This window comes from Gracilinanus agilis, chromosome 2, assembly GCF_016433145.1.
Source record: "Gracilinanus agilis isolate LMUSP501 chromosome 2, AgileGrace, whole genome shotgun sequence".
Lineage (NCBI taxonomy): Eukaryota > Metazoa > Chordata > Mammalia > Didelphimorphia > Didelphidae > Gracilinanus > Gracilinanus agilis.
In genome coordinates, this window is record NC_058131.1 from 133,414,925 (window position 1) to 133,427,346 (window position 12,422).

Genomic DNA, 12,422 nt, shown 5'->3' on the forward strand with positions numbered 1-12,422 from the left:
TCTTGTAAAACATCTGGAAATGTCACCTCCCTCCACTCCCAATAGTCTTCACTGGCATCTTCCAGATCCTAGGATAAAATATAAAATCCCCAGGCTAGCATTTAAAACTTTTCACTCTGATTTCTAATGAAGTTTCTAATCATTTGGCATTATTCCCTTTCACATACCACTCCAGTCACACTGATCAACAAAGCTACTCCTTACATACAGTGATCTAATCTATCTTCTACGGTCTATACTTTTAAATGAGTTCCCCATGTCTGGATTATTTTCCCTTTTCATCTCTCCCTTAACTTCCTTCAAAGAAGAGTTCAGAGGCTGCTTCTTAATTTAATTTTTACATTTTATTTTATTTTCTCCCAATTGCATGTTAAAAACAGTTTAAGTACTAGGCAATGGGGGTTAAGTGACTTGCCTAGGGTCACACAGCTAGGAAATGTCTGAGGCCAGACTGGGACCTAGGCCTTCCCATCTCTAGCCCTGGATCTCAATTTCCTACCCAACTGTTCCCAGTGCTGCTTCTTTCATGAAGCCTTTCTGTTGTCCCTAGAAATTACTTTGTACATCCTTTGTATTTACTGACTTGGTCCATGTTGTATACTTGTTGTTTTAAGCTCCTTGATGGCATGGACTCTGGTTTTTGTCTTTTGTCCTCAACAACTAGAAGTGTGTTCATATTAATCAAAATGTTTGTTGAGTTGAATTGATTTTATGTAAATCAAAGAAATAGAATCATTGAATTTCAGAATTATAAGGTAGTTCAAAAGCCCTCTGCACCAAGTCATATGTGAACAAAAGTTCCCTCTGTAGAATATATAACAAGTGATCATCAAACTTCTACTTCTAAGACCTCCAGTGATGGGGAACTCACTACCTACTGAGGCAGGCAATTCTACTTTTGGATAGCTCTAAATGTAAAGCAAAATTTATGGCACAATTTAGAAAAGTTTTCCTTGCTTTGTTTCTCAATCTGTCTTTTCCCATACTACTACCCTTTTCTAATTTTTCTTCTTGAGAGCAAGCAGAAAATGTTAACTCCTTCTTTCATGTAACAGAATGGAAAATTCTAAAAAAATTTCAAGAACTCTTAAAATACTAAAAATATTTGGAGGCAGATATCATGACCATACTACGTCATCTTTTCCCTAGGCTAAACATGACTAGTTCCTTCAAATGATTCTTCTATATCATGATATCAAAGCCCTTCATGATCCTGGTTGCCCTCTTCTGAAAACCCTATAGCTTATCAGTGTTCCTCATAATGTGGCACCCAGAACTGGAAACAGTACTCTAGATGTAATCTAATAGTCAAGGTACCACCTCCCTAGTTCCATACACTGCATTTCTTCTTGTAGCTTAAAAAGACATCAGGTTGTTTTTTGTTTTTTTTTTACTCTACATCATATCATAGCTATATTGAGCTTATATACCATTAAAACTCCTGAATCTTTCTAAGAATTACTTCCTAGCCATAATTTATCTTGAAATTATAAAGCTGATTTTTAGAAAGCAAATGTAAGATTTTTGTCCCTGTTACATTTCATCTTATTTAAGATCATCTCCCTATTCTAATGTCAAGAGATTTGGGGATCCTGAGTCTATCATGGTTAGCTCACCCACCTAGCTTTTCTTGTCATCTACAAATTTTACGTCATCTCTAGGAATATCTAAATCATTGATAGGAATGTTACATAACACAAAGCCAAGTACAGATCCCTGGGGTATGCCACTGGAGCCTTCTTTTCTAAGCTGAAATTAAATCTATGCTTGATATCTGGATATTTAACTAGTTCTGAATTGGTAATAATAATAGCTTGGATTTACATAACACTTTAAGGTTGGCTTTACAAATATGATTTCATCCTTACAACAACTCTTTTAAAAAGATGCTATTATTATCTTTTACAAATGAGGAAATTGAGGGACAGAGAAGCTAAGGGACTTGCCTAGATCACACAGCTTGGAAGAATCTGAGGCCATATTTGAGCTCAGGTCTTCTTGACTCGAAGTTCAGCAAATCCAGCTGTCTTCCATGCTTTTTCATAAAGAACAGCATTAAAAACAAAAAATCTAGGTAAATCAGATCTAAGATTTATAAAATTGTTAGAAATATTCATTGAAAAGCCCCACCCATAACCAAAATCAGGTTAGGAAGAATCAGAAAATCTCAGCTAAGCAAGAAAGCTCCATCTTTTGAGTTGTTTGCTTTTTATGTGCACATGCATGCGCACGCACACATTTACTGATTATAGCATCAAACATTCCATCAGAACTTTGCTAAGACTATTACTGTGACTGGAATGCCCTGCCTCACTGTTGGGGCCAATTGGACTCTTTCCCATCCTTTAAAGCCCACTTCAAACAGTATTTTCTCCAGGAAGCCTTCATTCATCCTTCTAGTTAAGTTGGTAACAATCTTCTCCCTCAGACCTCACATCTTTGTTTTTGCAAGTCTATAATGCAATTTTCATGTAGAATTATGTGTTAGTCATATCTGTGTTTGGGTCATATCCCCTAGTTGACTGTAAGCTTCAAGAAGTCAGGAACTGTTACTTATCAAAACTTTGTGTCTCCTTTAACACTCATCACTGTGCTATACATGCAGTATGCATAAGGAAAGGTATATTGTATAATATTGTATGATATTATGTTGAAACTTTTTCAGCTTGGTAAAGAGGCATGAGTAGAGTGGAAGTTAGCTGGCTCAGGGGATAAAGCGCCGAACCTCGAGTCAAAAAAACCGAGGTTCAAATGTTGCCTCAAATAATTATTAGCTGAGTGACATGGGACAAGTCTCTTAAAACCTCCATCTGTTTTAAATTCCTCATCTGTTAAAGGGAGCTAATATTAACATTTACTTCTAAGAATTGCTGTGAGGATAGAAAGAGAAAATAATTCTAAAGCGCCTTGCAAACTTTAAAGAATTATATAAATGCTGGTTTTATTATTATAACTAGGTAAAAAATTAGTAGTGTAAAAAACAATGCCTTCATAATGCGGAAAATGATGGGTTTTTTTTTTCTTTTTTAGCTATATATAGCCTTCAGAAAATTTTTTTAATAAAATGTTACCTACAATTTTTAAGAATCAAAATACTAAAAAAGGTATTATTTTATTTTATGACACAGATGAATAAAGCTTTTATTCCAGTAAACTTTTTTTTAGCATTTGTCACATACAATGGTCTATATAGAGCCACTTTTTTAAAAAGGGAGCTAAGTTAGACAGCAGGTAAATAAAAGAGAAGCTTTATCTTTGAAAAATCACAACTACCACACACTGAGTCCTCCAGAGAAGGGTAAACAGTGTTTTCATGTTTGTTTTCTCACCAGGCCTTTTCTCATCTAACTTTCATCATCTTGTTTAGAGAGTGTACAGTGAGAATCTTCAGATTTCAGCTCTGACATCTGGTCTGCAAATGAAGGACTCAGGAAAACACTTACACCCTCAATCATTGTGAAATCCTCAGGCACAAGGGCTGGTAGTTGGGGTTCTTTGTTTTTTACTTAAGATTTTTAGAATAAGTTGTCAATGATTTTTAATGGAGCTCCTATTCCTCTTAACATATTTTAGTCTGTAGGGAAAACAGGTGTCAGTAGACTCTTTTCCTTCTGAGAAGCTAGAGTGTCATTAAATTCACTTGCAAATTAACTAGTTGGAGCTTGCTTCAGACATTACCCCACACAGAGAAATATAATATTCCCATTCACCAGATATCAGAAAGTCAAAAAAAGCATTAAATTTTTCAAGCCTGCTGCCCTTTTTCTCATTTTACCAAGTTCCGTTTAACTTCTCCAAGGTCCATTTAGCTTCCTGCTATTTTTTTAAAAATGCACCATAAAACTAAGGTATTTATAAAAAACAAACAAACAAACACTGAACATAGTTTTGATTAGTAGCATATTTTGTGTTTTTGTCACCTTACATCAGAACTCTCTGGCTTGCTATAGGGGTGGTTGGAGCCAAGCCACTAGGGTTAGTTTGGTGACGCCTCCTGATCACATCAACCAATACAATTAGTTTAGAAAGAGATTTCCCCTTATGAAGGCAATCCTCTTAACTAATACAGTCACAGTTAACTGCATAGAAGGATTTGGTCCAATTGATAAGCTTTTTGAGATAAAAGAAGCATTTCACTTTTGAAAAGATGTAGTAGCTTTCTGGGCATCAAAGAAAGTCTTCTGTTTCCTCCAGTGATCATTTCATGATAACTCTTCTAAAGACCACTTCATCATGGAGAGTTATACTACATATATATTTTTCAGTATTTTTAATTCTTTAATAATCTCCATTTTCTACCAGTTTGTACTCCATGCCTTCCAGGAAACACCATATCAGGAAATTCATCCTTCAAGAGTGTTTCAGCTTTGCTACTGGTAGTACCAAATGCAGCACATGATGGTACATTTCAACAGGACCCTTGATGCCCTCTGTCCTTTGGATTGGAGGTCTAGGGGGCACAACAAAGAACTCTGCTCAAAGCATCCTCTTAAAAAATACTTCCAGGAGCCAGCACTCTCTTCATCTTCCACCAGTTTACCCATCTTGGAACTAGACTGTGCCACACTTCTAGGCTGGGTTTCCTGTTCCCTAGATCCTCCCTTACTTGTGCATGTTCTTTCCCCATTAGACTGAGTTCCTTGAGGACAGGGACTATCTTCCTTTTTCATATCTGTATTTCTGGTGCTTAGCATAGTGCCTGGCATACTATAGGAGCTTAACAAATGTCTTTTGACTGACTGATCTTAATGACTCCAACCTGCTCCCCAGGACAAAAACTCTCATTTTAACACTAATTCCTCTTAATGATAATGTATATCCATGAATCCTCTACCAAAATCTACAAAGAACCTAATTTGCAGGGGAAATCTAAATGGCATTAGAGAGGTTCATGGTAGTATGCAACATACTTCAAGTCAGTACCTAAGTACAAGAAGTAGTAATAAGGGATGTCGGTCATCATTCAGGAAATAATGATTGGAAAGGAAAGTGGGCTTGTCATCTGGCCAAAGGGTAAACAGGATAATCTCCCAATTTCTACCCTGAAATTTCAGGGGATCTATGAAATTCAAAGGGAAAATATTACTTCTTTGTTTTCATTAACTTTTGATTTCCTTTATAGCTCTATTTTATTTTATATATTTAAAATATTATTTTAAGAAAGGGGTCCATAAGCTTCACCAGAATGCCAAAGGGGTTCATAAGTCACAAAGAAAAAAAAAATTCCTCCTCAACACAAATCTACTCTCAGTGAGTCACAGATTTTTTTTAAACCATGAGAACCCCCCAAAAGAGTAGTAACCATGTTTTGATACTCTTTTTATATCTCTTACCATATTTTCATACCCTTCATCCTGCCATCAGCCACAGATGCATTACTCTCATGCTTAGGAACCCTGAAATTCCTTTATCTAATCACAATATGTCATCATTCCACTTCCCCCTCTTCTTTGTAACCTCCAATACTATTTGATGTGTTCACTGAGACTTCATCACTCAGTTCTTCAGTTCTTTCCCAGGTAGTCACTCCTATACTCCTTTCCCATTTTAACACCTACCTCAGAGGATTGTTGTAAGGATAAAACAAGATAATATTTATAGGGCTCAAAGTGATACCTGGCACATAGTGAGCGCTTAATAAATACTTCTTCTCTTCCCTTCTTCCTTTCTTTCCATCTTGACCCACTGTTGAACAAGTTCAACTCTATACTGTCTTCTCTTGAATGCTTTGCCCTTTTATCTCATACAACATTTTGTCTTTCCCCATCTCAATGCTGGATTACTCCTATCAAAATTGCCTTTGTCCCTACACACATGATGTCAAATGAAGACAGAGAAAATTACAAAATTATGCTGAGTCCACTACAAATTTATATTATATAATCTCAGCTGGGCTCTCCCTGTGGCAAGGAAAACCTTTTATATCTTCCTAATTGGCTCACTATACAATTCATACATTCCAAATCTTTTTTATCCTTCCTCATGCCTCCCATGACTCTTCTACCTGCTCAGCTAAGCATCTTGCTTCATATTTCATTTTTAAATTGGGACCATTTGTCAAGAGCTCTAATTTCCCCCTCCTTCTCACCTTATAACCCTAAGGCATCTTGTCACTCTCCTTCACCTGTCTCACATAAGACAGCTCTTCTTGTCCAATCAAACTTCTTCATGCACAAGTGATCCCACCACTTCCTATTTTCTCCAGTAGCATATTATCTCTATGCTGATGATTCACAGATTGATATGCCCAGCCCTTACCTCCTTTCTAGTCCTGACCTCCAATTTCAAGTCTCCAGTAGCCTAATAGAGATCCCATATTCAAAATTAAACTCATTATCTTTCCCACTATTATCTTCCTCTCTAGTCAACTTTCCAATTACTGCTGAAGGTACTACATGCCATCCTCCCAGTCATTCAGTCTTGCGACCAAGATGTCATTCTTGATTCTTCCGTCTCTCTCAAGCCACCATATCTAATCAGTTGCCAACTTCTAGTATTTCTACCTGCATAAAATCTCTGTCACATCATAGTCTAAGCCATCATCACCTCATTCCTGGAATTTGTAATAGCATGCTGAGCCTGTGTCAAGTTCCTCCACACTGTAATTCATCCTCTACTCAGCTATCAAAATGATTTTCTTAAAAGCAAGTCTGATCATGTCACCTTCCCTATTCTGTAAACTCCATTGGCTCCCTATTACCTACAAATAAAAGCCTCTTTTTGGCTTTTAAAACTCTCCATAACCTAGATCCTTCCTATTTTTCTTTTCTACCTTATATTCCCCAGAATACTCTGCAATCCAGCAACACAGGTTTCTTTGGCACTCCTTGAGCTGAATACTGCATCTCCGGACTTCAAGCATTCTTACTTGCTGTCTCCCCAGGCCTGAAATTCTCTCCTTCCTCATTTCTACTTCCTAGATTACTTGGCTTTTTAAAAAATGTCACAGTTAATGTCACATATTATTCTAGAAGCCTTTTCCAATCCTCCTTAATGTTGGTGCCTTCTCTCTGTTGATTATTTCCCATTTATCCCCTCAATATTATTTGTAGATAGTTATTTTCATGTTGTATCTCCCATTAAGAAGGAAACAAGCATTTAATAGGCATTTTCTATGTGCCAGACACTGCCCTAAGCACTTTACAAATATTTTCTCATTTAAGCCTCAGAACAATACTGTGGGATAGTTACTATTATTATCCTCATTTTATTGATAGGGAAACTAAGGGTGAGAGAGGTTAAGTTAGGCCAGGATCACATCAGGTCGGGGCAGAGGTAGTAACTGAACTAAGGTCTTCCTAAGTGCAGGCCCAATGCACCATCTACCATGTCCCTCGATATCTCTTTAAGATAGATAACTCCTTAAGAACAAGATTTGCTTTTGTTTCTCCAAGGTCAGTACAGTGCCTGGCACGCAGTAGGCACTTAATAAATGTTAGTTAGCTGACTAAAAAAAATTTTTAATTTCTTACAGTATCATAGTAGGAATTCGAACCCAGGTCTTTCTTGATTCCAAGTCCTGTGCTCCTCCCATTATTAGTAGCTAGGTGGTAAAGTAGAGAAAGTAATAGATTTAAGAATCAATTAGTCCTGAGTTTAAATCTTGCCTTGTACCCTTCTTAGTTCTGTGACCCTGAGTAAAAAATTTATCCTTTTATAGTTTCAGTTTCCTCGACTGTCAAATGGGAGTAATAATGGTACCTATCTTACAGAATTGTTATGAGAGCCAAATGAAATAATAAAGTTCTTTGCAAATCATAAAGTATTATATAAATTATTGTTCTTATTACAAGAAAATAAAGCACTTTTCTTATTTTATTACTAGTATGAGATCAATAACATGTAACTCAAATACTGAGGTGAATCTGTGATTTCATTGATGTGAATTTTCCTTTCAGTGATGAAGATAATAATCCATCCATGACTATCCATCCTCAGTTACTTTTGTCCATATCCTTCCAAAGGTTCACGCAGCATATATTATACATTATCTCATTTGATCTACATAAAATTCCTTTGAGGTGGGTGCTATTATTATTCCCATTTTACACATGAGGAAACAGGCTCAGGACTTAACTGCCTTGCCTAGGGTCATATAGTTAGTATTTTAAATAGGAGAATAACAATAGTACCATAAGATTATAGCTTTAGAACTGGAAAGAACTTTAGAGGTCATCTAGTCTAACCTCCTCATTTCATAGTTGAGGAAAATGAGACTTAAGAGAGTTTAAAACACTTCCCCAAGGTCACACAGGCTAAAAGCATCAAAGATTCGCAATAGAATACGCCCTCCATAAATGAAGAGCACATTCTCCTTCAAATATATACATCGTCATTTGGGAAGAGTATTTATCATTACATGTCATACTTTAGGGGCTCCTGGAAGCTCCAGGTTTTCAGTAAGGGCTTTCCTTCTCTTTTGAATTATCATGTTAGAAATCCCCTTCACTCTTTTAGCCAAGCCTCCTCTACAGGTTAACATTAGACTAGTTTTAAACTATATTTCATCCTACCTCCAAATTATATACACGCATAATCTAAATTAATTTTTTCCTAAGCAAAGGATGATTTTAAAAGGATTTTCTTTGAAAGATAAAATTTGACAGGATCCAGTTTTTTTTCATGTGAAGTGGGATTTGGGATTTTCTTTTCTTTTTGTTTCTAGATACTATTTTGTGGATTTGATTATTCTTGAATTTTTATCTATATTGAGAACACTGATCTGGAAGATGAATTTGAAGATAATGCTGCTGAGGTTAGTGATTCAATATGACTTGAGTTTTTGTGAACCATAAGATGCCAGGCAAGGCAAATTCAACACAAAGGTTATATATCTTAATTTTTTTTTTAACTTCTGCTACAATATTCATAATGATTTCAAAGTTGCACTCCTGGGGGCAGCTGGGTGGTTCAGTGGATTGAGAATCAGGCCCAGAGATGGGAGGTCCTGGGTTCAAATCTGACCTCAGACACTTCCTAACTGTGTGACTCTGGGTAAGTCACTTAACCCCATTGCCTCACCCTTACCACTCTTCTGCATTAGAACCAATACCCAGTATAGAATCTAAGACAGAAAGTAAGAGTTTAAAAAACTTTTAATTAAAAAAAGTTGCACTTCTGTTGGAAAAATACTATATCATTAAATTATTTTGATTTTAAAAAGTAAAACAATTTTGATTACAACAAATGTGAGTCAATTTTCCTCTCTTCTTCTAAAGATTAAACATTTTTGGTGGGTGTGCTTATCAATTCTAGTTTTGTGTGCTGGGTGTAAAATGAAATTGGGGTATTTGGATTTCCCAACTCTAAAGCAGGGATAAATGATAATGATGACTCTGATTAAATGAACCTAGATAGAGTTAAAATCAAGAAGTAGGTAAAGTTCAAAGAAATGGTCTGATCCAGCTGGGTATACTAAAGTTGTTGATCCAATCTCCCATCTGAATCATAATTACAAATCCCTTTCCCAAGTGTACATTTTAAACTCTGATTCATTTAAAAATTATTTTCCTTATGGCCCAAGAGTTTGGTACTTTTTAACAGAAGTGATAATGTATTTGAGAGGGTTCATTTGTACATGGAAACCGAATGTTATGAAAATATGGGATGAAAGAGAAAGAAAAAGTCTGATTTAAATCCGACCTGCATAAGGCAACAGAAAACCATTTGTTCTATTGTGTCACATTACTTGACCCCTGTTGCTGGTTAGAGAAATCTTGAAACTGTCTCTGATTTCCTTAGCCACTAAGAATCATAGTTTACTATTTTAATAGCTTATTTTGTGCACTCATGCCTTGTGTTTGATTTTTTTCTCTTCTTTTATTTCTCTTCTTTTAAAGTGATCCTAATTAGAAAACATAGAAGGGGATCTTAGTGGAAGGATATGAGACACTATTGTGATTTATCCTTTGATCTACCATCTGAACCAGGACACACTATTGTTTCAGGGTATTTCTTCAGTCAGCCATCTGACAATTATTGACAATTTAGAATTCTGAGTCTCAAATTTAGATGGCAAAGGATTGCCTGCCTGAGAGTACCCTCTTTGCCTGTATAAAGAAAGTAACCCAACAAAAGTTTACTGGAAGAAAAAAGGGCATCACAGCACTAGTGTAAGCACACTTTCAATCTTTTAATAAGATCCAGACAGAATTAAAGATGCTTATGTACCTGGACCCAGAATTACCAGGTAGACTGGAAAATCTTAACTGTTAATTGAATAGTTACAAAATGCCATGCTGTTCTAGGAAACCTTTGGAACTGTGAGTACACTTTGTGTCCTAACGACTCTTTGGGTTGAAAGTTCTGAGCTTGCTAACCTAACAAGATAATTAGAAGTGTAGATGAGCTTCCAGATACTAAGGTTTAGGGATAGGAAGAAAATAGGCAGGCATGAAGACGGAGGTGAGGAGATAGAATAAGTTATAGGAGGTTTGGGGTTCGAAATGTAGCGACTGGGGCGCTCCAGGGACCTGATATGTCTGGTTTGGGGATCACGTTCCTAGTCTGCATAGGGGGCACTATTCAGACTAAGTAGGGAGTTTGCGAGTGGACTAGTAAGGGGAGGTGGCCGGGAAGCTGCCGAGAAAGCGACTAGGGGAGGGGAACTGATCCTCCAGCAATAGGAAGACGAGAGAAGGGGGGAGTGGGAAGGCAGCAAACCAGCAGAGGGAGAATAGTATAAAAGCTTTAGACCAACGTGCGTTCACATCTCTAAAGTCCCAGCGAGTAGGAAGCAGCAGAAGAGGTATTCTGAAGAAGAAAGTAACCAGACAACTTCGAAAGAAAAACAAGGCAGGAAAGCCCTTTTGGAGAGGTCCCTGGGGGAAAGGGGGCCTGCAGAGCGCAGCAGAAACCCGAAGAAGACATTGGGCACAGCCTAGTCTCTAGCAACTACAGACAACTGCCTCCACCCGCCCTCGGGGACAAAGTTTCTGCACCCCAGGAGAAAACGTTACACTTCAGCCCGAAAATGAGTGGTGTAGGGAAGCCTAGGGGGTCGCGGAGTCTTAGCTAAGAGGAACTGCTGCTTCGGCTGCCAGTGCTTTCTTCTCCGGGTACCCAGGATGAGAACTTCGGAAGCTACAGACCCCGTCGTGGTCCAGAGAGAGACGCGCCCTGCGGCCTCACCATCCTCTTTTGCCTGTTGAGTCTGCCCTACTTGAGCCTCTGGCGTAACGGGAAGCAGAGCTGACCCTCAGGCCTGAGAGGAGCTAGTTCCCGAAGGACTCTCCTCCCGGTACCGGTCCCCGAGCAGCTACACCTGCCTTGGCTGGGTTCTCCTCTCAAAGAGGATCTTTTCACAGGGAATAGAAGGAGCGTTGGGACGCGTGGATCTGTGGTAGAGACAGAGGATCAGGGCTTCATAATAAGCAAGTGTCTAGCCCCTCTAAAAGGCACTTTTACCCTCAAGGGGAAAGGTTGGAATTAGACAATCGGTGGTGTGCTCCCTAAGATTCCAACCACTCTTTGCAAATAAAGATTTCTAAACTAAACTCATCAGCTCACTTCCCCAACCCAGCACACACATACCCTTTACCCCTGGCACAGAACTCGGCAGGATTTGAAAGCGTTTAAGGCTCTTGGACAGCAGCTGGAGGCAACCCCCCACGAACAACACTACCACCGATCAAAGTTAACCTCCCTTACCGCTCCCCCCGCTCCAATCATACTCCAGCAACTAGCTCAGCTTTTCCCCAGAGGTGGATGGAACTCCCCTGGCTGAGCGCAGCCTTTGGCCACCTGGACAGACTTTAAGAGTGGCGTGGGCTCCAACGAGAAACTTTCCTTTCACTCCCTCCCCCCTCTCTCGGGTGGGAGGGAAAGGAGACTAGAGAGAGACAGGGGGAGGGAGGTGGTTTGTCGGGTGAGTGGTTTGGGGCGGCGAGGGGGATTGAGGGAGGGAGTGAAGGTAACTAGTTGCTGAAGCCCTCCTCCTCCTCTTCTTCCTCCTCCTCTCTGCCACTGCTGCAGCCGCTGCCACACTCGCAGGGCCCATGTGGACTCGGGGTCTCCAGTGCTTCTGCAAAGTAGCCTCCGCAGCCAGCTGGCCGCAGGGTGGCCACCGTGTCCAGTTCCCCAGCGCGGGCTCTCGGCAGCCCCCCGCCTCGTTCCCCATCCCCGTCGGGCAGCGCCGGGGTTTTCTCCGCCGGCTTGGACGCCTCCTGCCCCGCAGTGGCTCCGCCGTGGTGTGGCGGCGGCGGCGGCGGCTCCTCCTGCTCCTCCACCCCGTCCTCCTCCTCCCCAGCCCTAGCTGCTCCCGCCACCGCCTGCACCTCCCCTAGCGCGGTAGATCCGGAGCGCGGGGATCCCTCAGGGGCGGCGCTGGCGGCGGAGGACGCGGCGGCGGCGGCGGCAGCAGCAGCAGCAGCAGCAGCAGCTGCAGCGGCGGCAGCCCCCGGAGCAGCCCCTGCTCCGGCCCC